General features: G+C 40.3%; 1 long non-coding RNA gene across 1 annotated transcript; it reads left to right on the top strand.

The window, feature by feature from the left end:
• The first annotated feature begins 237 nt into the window (after window positions 1–237).
• On the top strand, window positions 238–6,066 carry LOC148024336 (uncharacterized). Its single transcript, XR_015693243.1, has 3 exons — window positions 238–1,806; window positions 1,898–3,406; window positions 4,557–6,066. It is a non-coding gene; the product is annotated as an uncharacterized LOC148024336 (long non-coding RNA).
• The last annotated feature ends 5,450 nt before the right edge of the window (window positions 6,067–11,516 follow it).

Here is an 11,516-nt window from a genome sequence, read left to right as displayed (position 1 = left end):
CTGAAGAGCCGTTGATCGATTGTATTAGACCAAGCATCTAACAACAGAGGAGAGAGATCCTTCCCCTATGGGTGCGCTCACCGGGTGGATCTCCTACCTGGCAATAAAAGGAGAAGACTTTTGGTCTGTTGAGGGGGCGCTTTATCCCCCCTCATGGTGTGGTGTCGTGCGTGCTTCTGTGCGTTTGCATCATGTTCTTGGTTCTGCTTCGGTGCGTTTGCTTTCATGTTTCTGGTCCTCATGTACTCATGCTTGCTTTCATGTTGCTGGTCCTCATGTTCTTTGGTAATGAGTATGTACTCATTACGGATGACTTCTCGGATGCACGCGATGAACATATCCCGGGGGAGTCGCACTGCGCCGCCCTGGATTTTGTGCGGCAGTTGATTGTCTTAACTTGTGAAATACCAGCAGAGATCTTTATTCAATTAGGGATCGTGGACTAACTCACGAAAGCCTCCAAACCTAACGTCCTGTGCTTTTTGTATATCCCTTCAACTTCTAGAAACAGCTCAGACAAAAAGACGAGAAAGGAATTGAAATCGGGTCAGACGGTACAGGACATGTTTCAGATGTCGTGTGTTCCAATGTTGTTGTGTCGATGTTACTGTATAACATCGACACAGTTACATTTTTAAACCAGTGATTTTATCTTTGTAGCATTCAACACAGTTACGATTCGAATCTGGTGATTTTGAAACCAACTTGCGGTGGAGCTTAAATGTGTTTTTGCAGTTACGTTCAGCTGCAGTTCTTTCAACCATTGCTTACGAAACTGAATTGGGCTGTACATCATCCACTCTGTCATCATGATGCCGGAATTGTTCTGGCTCGAAAGCTCAGTCAGATCTAATCTACATTGGAGAGAACATAACCTTTCCCATGTTACTATGGGGTCCCTTCCCTTCCTCTGTGTGTGAGTGTGCTTGAAAATCAAGCAACACTGTATGAGGGTAAGAGTAGGGCCCAAAAGGTCTGTCTGCTTGTATGCCAGCCTATTGATGTTATATGGGGTTGGAGATGTGTTTATGGTGCTGAGACTCTCTTTTGCTGCTTTACAGCAAGCGTCTCTTTCTTCCTATGAGCGGATGTGTGCTTTCTGTTTTCTGGTTTGTCTTTTCCTGATCCTATGTTCTGGCTAACTCTATATCCCAAGCTGTTTGGTTGATGTTGTCTCCCAAGGAATGCAGTGTGTTCTAGAGTATTGATCCAGAGAGTTTGGTTCCGATGTTTCATCTATGAGTAAATGATCGGGGGACTCTTGATGGTTGCTGTCCTTCGACCATCATGGGTCTCTTGAGGCAAAGCCAAACATTGTGCATTATGCCCTTTCACATCTCCTTGGTTATCCAACTGTAAATCCATTCTTGTGTCCAGAACATCATGATTTTTATACAGAACCTAACTATGCACACCACAGAATTTATACCCATCTCCAGCATCCGCAATATCAGGATTGAAACCAGCAGAGGAGCTTGCACAGCAAGTTTCTCATCAAGACCAACAATCTGGTTCAGACTCACAGTGTTCACCTACCTAATCACCTGCTGTAAACATTATTTATTACACACACATTTAGCTGCATGTTTGTTACTGGAACAGTGGCATGGGAATTTTCCCAGCCAAGATGGATATCTGTTGCAGGTGACAATTTTAAAAATTGTTTGGATGCTTATAAGCAAGCAGTTCTTGTGTGTAGAGACTGTTCCAACAACCTCTGTCGACTTCCATTATAATGGATGCTATGAAATGCATTTTGTCATGGGTGGAAGCTTCTGTTGAAGGTTGGAATCATCCAGACTCCAGGTGGACAAGCTGGATTTCACAATGTTATGTCATTTTGAAATGTTTACTTGTTTTACATGGATGTTGTAACTATTTTTGGTTCTATCTACAGAGTGAACACGTGTAAAACATGGCTTTTCTGGTGGAGGCTATAGCAAAGTACTTCAACGACACAAGTGAGGTAACGTGGATGTGGAAAGGGTCTGCCACTTGAATGCTCCAATCTGATTGATCCTATCCCTGGTTCTAGAGGAAAATAATATACCTACAATAAGTAGGGAGATCTTTACTCTAATCCATATTTTTGATATCAAGTGGCAGAATTTCTTGAGGCTCTTGCAATCACCTCTAAATTACCTTAAGTAATATGGATGGTGTGAAATTCTCATTTAGGGTAAGTGCAAGTAGTGAATGCTATTGTTGAAGGTGGACTTGATGCAGATGGGCTTTGACTTCACAAAGTATGCTTTAAATACACTCTTCCACAGTTCATTGGCAGACAAATTCTCTTTCTAGTTTAATAGGTTGAGTTTGACTAGGAACTGGTTATGAGTCTGATTTTCCAGGAGGTGGGTTGAAATCTGGTTTGTTGTACAAGTCAATTTGTCTCTGTGAAACGGCGTCCCTCAGAAGGTGACAAGGAACTTGCAACCACCTCTAATAGCCTTAACTCTCACAGGGGATCCTGTTACATTCTCTGGCTAGGTGGATGTTCCAATCTTATTGGTTGGTGTTGCCTTCCAAGGAACTCAGTATATTCTATGAGCAAATGATTGGTTTTGGTGCTTCATCTATGGACAAATGATTGGGAGACTCTTTCAATGCTCGCTAAACCTCGACAATGAGGAATGACTTGAGGGAAAACTAAACATTTTGTATCTGCCTTTTGACATCTGCTAAGTTGGGCAACTGTAAACCCATATTTTGCGATCCAGAACATCATGCATGGCCTTTATCAAGAACTTAACCTCACACACCACAGAATTTGTACCCATCTCCAGCATCAGGATTGAGACCAGGAAAACAGCTTGCACAGCGAATATATGATCAAAACCAACAATCTAACTGAGTCAACAGTAATTGCTACCCAATGACCTACTGAAAAAATAAATTCCACACCCACATTAGGCCACAGGTTTGTTACTATAAACCCATATTTTGCATCTAGAACATACTAATTTTATATCAAGAACTTAACCTCAGACACAACATTATTTATTCCCGTGTCCAGCATACCCAATGTCCGGATTGAGACCAGGAAACCACCTTGCACAGTGAGTATCTAATCAAAACCTACAATCTGATTCAGAATCACAGTATCCGCCTACCCAATGACGTACTGAAAATATAAATACTACACACACATATTAGGATGCAGGTTTGTTTCTGATGCAGGTTGGGAATTCTTGCAGCCAAGATGAATATTTATACGCATCTCGAGCATGCACAATGTCAGGATTGAGACCAGGAAACCAGCTTGCACAGTATCTGACTAAAACCTACAATCTGATTCGGAGTCACAGTATTTGCCTACCCAAACAACGGTGGGGGTAAAGGCGCCTCTGCCTAGCCGCCCGTGTATTACTACACTGATAGTACCCGCACGTGCACACTACAGGCGGTGGGTACCTACTATCCCAATCACTTCATTCTTTATTCTTTCAGTGATATTTGAATAAAGGAAAGGCCGGTTACACATTGTGACTATTGCAGTTTCTACATTTGGAGTCTCTCTCTCTCTTGCTCCTGCTCCTTTTACCATAGCTCTTGCTCCCACTCGTGCTTTCACTTTAGGGCTAACCTCCCTTTAACTGGTATCAAAGTCTTCTTTTTCGTGAGCTCGAGCTTGGTCCGGCACATTCTCAACTTCCATTCGAATACCTATAGTAATAATCTCTTTGTTGGCAGCCATAGCCACTCCGTTTGAGCTTCCTATCAGTGGCATTTTTCTTGGGCACTCTTTGAGCCTTCTCGAGCAAGTTGGAGCAGCCTCCCATAGCCCTCACCCTACAGGTGTAACTCACGTTTTTCATCTCCTACAACATATCTTCTTCATTGGGCAGTTATACAAGTACTTACACACTTGTTTTTCATGTTTGGTATTGATCTTTCCACTCTTGGCATTCGATTTGAGCGTTAAGCTTTAGTTTTGGACTGTTATAACAGTCCATGGATTGTCATAAAACAGGGCAGTACCAATCTTTGATGTCTACACTCATTGCCATTGGTTGGATGATGCCCGATTGATGCTTATATATTCGAGGATGCTATGTCATTGCTTGAAGCTGATTTTGGACTGATTTAATCACTTCATTTACTCTGCTTTGGCTGAGGTTTGTTGGCTGGAAATATAGGATAGCACCCTGTTTGATGCTTCTATGGTCAGCTTTGTTGGTCTTATGATGCCCGGTTATGTTGGGGTGATGTCTATATACATGGGAATGCTATATCTGTGTTATGGGTTGGATTTGGAGCTCATTTTGGTACTGAAATAGCTTGGTTTGACAGTGTATTCACTGTTGTATACAGTAGGGCTCTTTTAATAGGGATTTTATATACCTATTACTCTTGGCTATGATTCAGGTGTTCGATATGCACTACTAATGTATACCATTGATGCTAATACACTGGTATATCATATGCCCATGATTTGAGGTGGCTTTGAGCTTGATTTGAGGACTGATTTACTTAGTTTTGATAGTGAATTTACTACTGTAATAACCAGGGCTAAAGCTTATTTGATCAATGTATGCTTTACCTATTGCTTATAGGTGCTTCTCAGGTGATTCATTTGACCATATGGATGTATATGGAGGTTGGAAAATTCTTTGTTTTGGTTCCGAAATGCTTTTGAGCAATGATTAAGCTCTGTTTTGGCCTACACTAATTGACATTGGACTACAATTGGCATTCTTTGTGACAGTTTATGCCTATTGTCTATGCTTGACATCTAGGCTTCATGCTTTGATGTTTATGTCAGAAATGGATGCTACTTGGAATGTTTATGTCTGATCGACATTTGGGGCCTCACTTGTGATTTGAGCATTTTGGAGATCTTGGACACTCTGTTTGGTTGCTAGCTACTCGACTTTGGAAGCTTCAGTGCTTTATATTTTATGGGCTTGAGCTACTTTGAGATTTATGCTCTAGATGTATCCTACTTGGATGTCTGATGTCTGATGATATGTACTTCATGTATTTGAGTAGTGCTTGCTCCGTCTGCATCTGACTTTCCTTCCAGTGGGAGATTCTGGCCTATTTGGATGTACATAGAGCTTTGACTTTGCAATTGAGCTTGAGATCGTGGGACATTGACATGTATTTGTTCTCTCTATGCTTCATGTATGGAGTTCATGCTTAGTGGGTTAATCTGACGCTACTCTTAGGCAGACACCTATCTCTGTCATGGTGTTGTCAGTTATGTATGCATCTTGAATGGCTTTGTATTGAGCTTTACTTACATTGCTCTATCAGTTGTGCCTATGCTTGGTCTCTTTTGTTACCTTGAGACTTATTACATGCCTGACTTTTATGTCTATGAGATGTATCTTGTCCAACACCCTACTTGGTTGACAGTTTTTGGTACTCATTACTATTTTTTTCACTCATTGTTCGATATATCTGCTTCCTGACGGTTGCAGTTGGTCATGTATTAGTGATAGCTCCGCTTTTGGCTTCTTTTACCTACTGCTATGATTTATTACAACAAGCTGTAAATTGCAGATTGTGAGCATTTACTGAGGGCAATCATTATTATTTGACACTCTTTTTGGTTATATTTGGTGGACAACTGGTCATTTTAGCAGTTTCTTTTATTTTCCACTTGTTTTTTGTAGTGGTTTTGACCTGTTTACTACTAATTACAACAGCTTGTTTTTTGCATAGTCTGCCTCTATTTGACTTATTATGGCTGGTCATCTCAAAGATATGGCTTTGTTCAACATTGTCAAGTTGGATGCCACCAACTATGGCTATTAGAAGTCTCAAATATGGCCGGTTTTGGTGCATAAATTGCAGATTAAGCAACTAAGAAACAAGGGTATTAAACCCGAGAAGATGGATGATGATGATGGGCTGATTTAGATGCACTATGCAAGTCCACTATCATTTTAACACTCTCTGAAGAGGTCCACAATAATGTTGTAAAAGATGAAGATCAGAGTGCATGGAATCTATAGGAAAAGATTCAGAAACTTTATGCAATGCAAAGCCTTGCTTCGCAAATGTATTGGCTTAAATAGTTGATGGATCTCCGCATGAAGGAGAGGACCCCATTATTTGCTCACTTTAGCCAGTTTCATTCTATCATGAAGAATTTGCTTCAACAAGATATTGCATTTCATGATAATTTTCATCCTTTGTTTTTGCTTGGCACTTTACCGGAGTCTTGGGATGTATTTTGCACTGCGATTTGTATCAACAAACTTGATGGGCTGAAATTGAAAGATGTAGAGTGCTCTTTGATTGAAGAAATTAACAGGAAAAACAATTATGCTTCTTGCAATTCACATGCTTTATCTGTTAGAGGTGGCAGAAGTGGCAAAAAAAATAATCATTGTCATGGGATGGACGCTCAGAAGTCCCGGTCTAAGTCATGTAGACACAACAAGTCCCGTGGATGTAAGTCTGATCTTACATGCCATTATTGTGGGAAAGCAGGACACATACGACCGTAGTGCCATAAGATATGTGATGACAAGTGCAAAGAAAAGGGAAAAGAGAAAGTGTAGGAGAAATCCAATGATCGTAGTATTATACCTGTAAAGTCTAGCGTAAAGATTGAGGAGATAAATGTCATGCAGCCTAAGGAGTATGATGGTGGCTATATATTAGTAGCCTCTTCATGTGATGCCTCTCAGCTGATCGAGGCTCAATCTATGTATGCACAATGTTGGCTCTTGGATTTGGATGCATCTTTTCATGTGATCCCCTACTGTGAGTGATTTCATACCTATTGTAGTGTATTTGGTTCTATGTGCTTAGGTGATGATTGATCTCTTGCTATTATTGGCATTGGTGATATCACTCTAGAGTTTCTCTCTGGTAGCACTTTTGTTATGCATAATGTACATCATGTACTCGCACTGACTAAAAGCCGTATGTCTGCTGGGCAACTTGATGATGTAGGTTATCATATATGCTTTGGCGATTCTGTATGGAAGTTAACTCGTGGCAAGCTTGTTCTTGCAAAAGATATGAAGTCTGGCAGCCTCAACCCCTTGGTTGTATTTGGTACTATTGGCCATATTTTGTCAGCGGGTTCTATCCCACATGTATCTTTCTGGTATGCTCGTCTTGGACATATGTCACTTAAGGGAATGAAAATGCTTAGTGCTTTGTAGTATCTTTTGCCTTTTGACTACTCACATTTTGAGTCATGTGATCATTGTTTATATAGCATGCGGATTGGGAATTCACATAAAAAATTTGGTATTCCATGCATGGGTGAGCCTTTGGCTCTTATGCATTCAGACGTATGTGGATCCATGCCTTGTCAATCATTAGAGGATGCAAAGTACTTTGTCATATTTATTGATGATTATTTATGTAAGGTTTGGGCTTATCCCATAAAGTAGAAATCTGATGTCTTGGTTGTCTTTCAGCGTTGGTTTACTCTCGCAAAAAATCAGTCTGGACGTAGGCTGAAATACCTAAGGACAAATAATGGCGGTGAGTACGTCTCACGTGCCTTTGAGTAATTTTGTGATGAGCAGGGTATTAAGTGTCAGTTGATGGCTCCTTACACTCCTTCCCAGAATGGTATGGTTGAGCATATGAATAGGACTATCCAGGAGAAGATCCGTATTATGCTTAGCCAGACAGACTTATCATAACATTTTTGGGCTAAGACAGTTTCTACTGCCGTACATCTTATTAATAGGTCATCTTGCAGTGGTATTAACTTTCAAGTTGTAAAGTAGGTATAGACAGGAAAGCCTCCCTCGTATGCTTCTTTGTGTGTCTTTGAATGTGAGGCCTTCTACCATGTGTCCAAGTACCAATGCAATAAGTTGGATCTGAAAAGTGTGAAATGCATTTTCCTTGGCTATGGAGATGCAGGTGGGATGGGTTACCATCTTTGGGATATGCAGGCGTGGAAAGTCATCCGCAACCATGATGTAGTCTTCCATGAAGACAAGATGAATAGACAACCTAAGAAAGGTTGAGATACACAGGGTTATTTATCAAGAGAAGCCGCCTGCTCGTGCACAACCAGCTTGACAGCCTGCACCAGTAGCCAATGCTCATGGCCAGGATGTTAGACATGATGTTGGACAAGCAACACAACTTGCCTTGAGGCTTTCTACTAGAGATAGATGACCTCTTGACCGTTATACGTTCTCTATGGATTATGTCTTGGTTATAGATGTAGGAGAGCCTCTCACCTATGATGAGGCTATGTGCAAGGGTGATTGTTACTCTTGGGAGAGGGCTATGCAATCTGAGATTGACTCATTGCATAAGAATCACATGTGGGACTTGGTTTCCTTGTCTAGTGGTAAGAAGGCTTGGCCTTGCAACTAGGTGTACAAGTTGAAAAGTACCCTTGGCCACCCCAAGCTAGCATACATGCCAAATTGGTTGCTAAGGGTTTTAAGTAGGAACATGATGCTGACTTTGATGAAGTCTTTTCTCCTGTATTCAAGATGACCACCTTGCTTCTTAGTCCTAGCTTTGGTTGCCCAACTTGACTTGGATATTTATGAATTGGATGTTAAGACGGCTTCCTTATATAGGGACTTGCATGATGAGATATACATGGAGTAGCTTAACGGTTTTGCCAAGCCTAGTAAGGAACACCTAGTGTGTAGACTGAGGAAGAGTCTTTATGGTCTAAAGCAAGCACCTAGGGAATAGTACCGCAAGTTTGATGATTTTATGCAATCACAGGGCTACATTAATAGTGCTATGGATCCGTGCTTGTACACGAATAAAGTTTGTGATGGTTCATTATTGATTTTGATACTCTGTGTGGATGATATACTTTTGGTGGCAGGAAACGCTCATGATGAGCTAAATGCTCTTAAGGCTTAGCTTAAAAAGAGCTTTGAGATGAAAGATCTAGGGCATGCTCTCATATACTTGGTATGTGCATTATGTTGAGATGGCAAGCTCCATACGTGTGGACATTGATGATGGACCGCTTGGCTAGAGCCGCCATGTTGTGGATAGCAGTTTTAGGGTATACTATGATTTCAGCTGTAGTGATCGAAAGTAGATGCACAAGTTATAGATTTCGAATTTGTAATTTTTGAGGTGTTTGCCAAGAAACAAGTATAAGGTTTATTTACAAACAGGAATAGGTTGCGGATTACATGTACTATTCAGTAATCAATGAAAAAGGTTGCTTGGTGTATTGTTGTGTACTTGTTGTGAAATGTTGCAAAAGACTAGCTTGCTGTTTTGTATCATTTTTTGTGATAATGGCAGAGAACAGTGGAAATCCTATCATTGAGAAGCTTGACAAGAATAACTAACCTTTATGGAAGTTTTGTGTGACGAACTTCCGCAGTAGTCAAAGGTTGGAGTTCGCAACAAATGGATGTTAAGAATGCCTTTTTGCATGGTGAATTGCAAGAAGAGGTGTATATGAAGCAACCAACAGGTTATGAGGATTTAGAGCATCCCATATATATATGTAGGTTAAAGAAGGTGCTATATGGGTTGAACTAAGCATCCAGAGCATGGTTTGATAAGATCGGAGAGTATCTTGTCAATATTGGCTTTCGTATTTTCGATGTTGATCACTCACTTTATGTGAGAAGGGAAGATGCATGTTTGTTCATCATAGTCATCTATGTGGATGGCTTGATTATTATAGGGTGACAATGACAATGGGATTGCTGAAGTTAAGGACTTATTGAAGAAGAAGTTTGAGATAAAGGATTTGAATGAGCTGAGATACTTTCTTGGTATTGAGGTGATCAGATGATGTGATTATGGTGTATGGCTATCCCAAAGGCAGTATGGCTTGGATATGTTATTCAAGTATGGTATGATAGCATGTAAGACTCTTTCAGTACCATTGGAGCACAATGTGAAGTTAAGTGTTGACATTGGAGATCGACTAATGGATTCATGTTTTTCCTTAGTAGTGTAGCAGTTATATGGAGTAGCAAATAGCAACCTACAATTGCTTTATCGAGTAGAGGCTGAGTCTGGAGATACTGTTATGGCAACATGCGAGATGGTATGGTTGTATAAATTATTAGGTGATTTGGATGTGTAGGAAGATGGTTCAGTTACCATTCATTGTGACAGCATGTGCAGCATACAGCTAGCTAGAAACCTAGTGTTCCATGCTAGGACAAAATACATTGAGGTGCACTATCACTTTGTGAGAGAGAAGGTACTTGACGGAGAGATTGACTTGGTATATGTCAGTAGACAGAATCATATAGGTGACATTTTCACAAAGACATTGGGTGTAGAGAAGCTTCAAAAGTTCTAAAGCTTACTTGGAGTTATAAAGAAAGAGTTGAGCTTGAGGGAGAGTGTTGAGATGGCAAGCTCAACACGTGCGGGTATTGATGATGGATCACCTGGCTAGATGGGTCCGTATGTCTACACTTAGAACGTCCATGGTTATTATGATACTCACATGGCCATTGACTTATCACTTATTATATTTAGTTTGTTATATCTATCTATAGTTGGCATAGATATAACACCAGTTGACTAGTGTAGTAAGTTATGTACTGTTTGACTTAGTAGGGCACTTTTCTTTATATTGTATCTTATTTATACTTTGTGTACATTGTATTGTGTATGAGAGAAGAAAAACCAACAAGAAAAACTTTTTGGTCTCCATCTCTCTTCTTGTGTTCTTCAGTGAGCTTCCTTTTGTATATGTAGTGTGTATTTGGCACATCAGCTTAAGCAAGTCCCTCTACCACGTGATTCTTAATACATTACGCATGACGTGTAAACACCCCGAACAACGTAGTATGCTTAACAATTATGATATTCGCTTGTTTTCAAGATTTAATATAAAAGAGAATGAACACTTAAAGCTAAAAATGAAAATTACTCACAAAATTACAGCCATGAAAATGTAAAAGTAACGGAGACAAGATTGAGGGTTGAAGATGGGCAACCCCCCCCCCCGAAGGAATGTATTTTTGCTCAACCCAAGTCCCTTAGGGAAGGGCTCAGTTACAATCAACCAGAGAGTGAGAAGAAGTAATTCTCACTCTTACAAGATCATGCAAAGATGTACAAACACACACGCATTATTTATTATGCAATGATAAGAACTTATTTCTTTACAGTATGAGAGAAGAAAAAGGGGAAATCAGCCTTCTCCATCGTTGAACAGTAGTACATGGATAGGGCTTGCTTCTTGTTGCTAAAATGGAAGAAAGAGCTTGAAAATGAGGTGTTGTAATGAATTTACAGGCTTGTTGTCCTGTAAAACAGCAGTGATAGAAGAGGGAATATGGAGGAATTTGATAATGGAGAAGTGGGGGATGATGATGGAGATGGATGGGGCCAGTTTCTGGCTATCTGTGGGTGCTGTACATGAGTTTACATAAAAGAAAAATGATGTTGAATGAAGAAAAACGAGCTCTTATTTATAGAAGAGGGAAGAGCTAGTACAAAAGGGGAAAATGAAGTAACACAAGACAAGTGTCCAGCCACATGTCATGAGATGTGACAAGTGGTGGGACACTTGGAAACTTGTGTGACAAGTGTCTTGACACTTGTCTCTTCTCTATGGCCTTCCTTTT

This window comes from Lygodium microphyllum, chromosome 15 (assembly GCF_053477565.2).
Source record: "Lygodium microphyllum isolate KBCC chromosome 15, Lygodium_microphyllum_v1.1.10, whole genome shotgun sequence".
Lineage (NCBI taxonomy): Eukaryota > Viridiplantae > Streptophyta > Polypodiopsida > Schizaeales > Lygodiaceae > Lygodium > Lygodium microphyllum.
The sequence above is the reverse complement of the archived record's forward strand: the minus strand, read 5'-3'. Positions and strand labels throughout refer to the sequence as shown.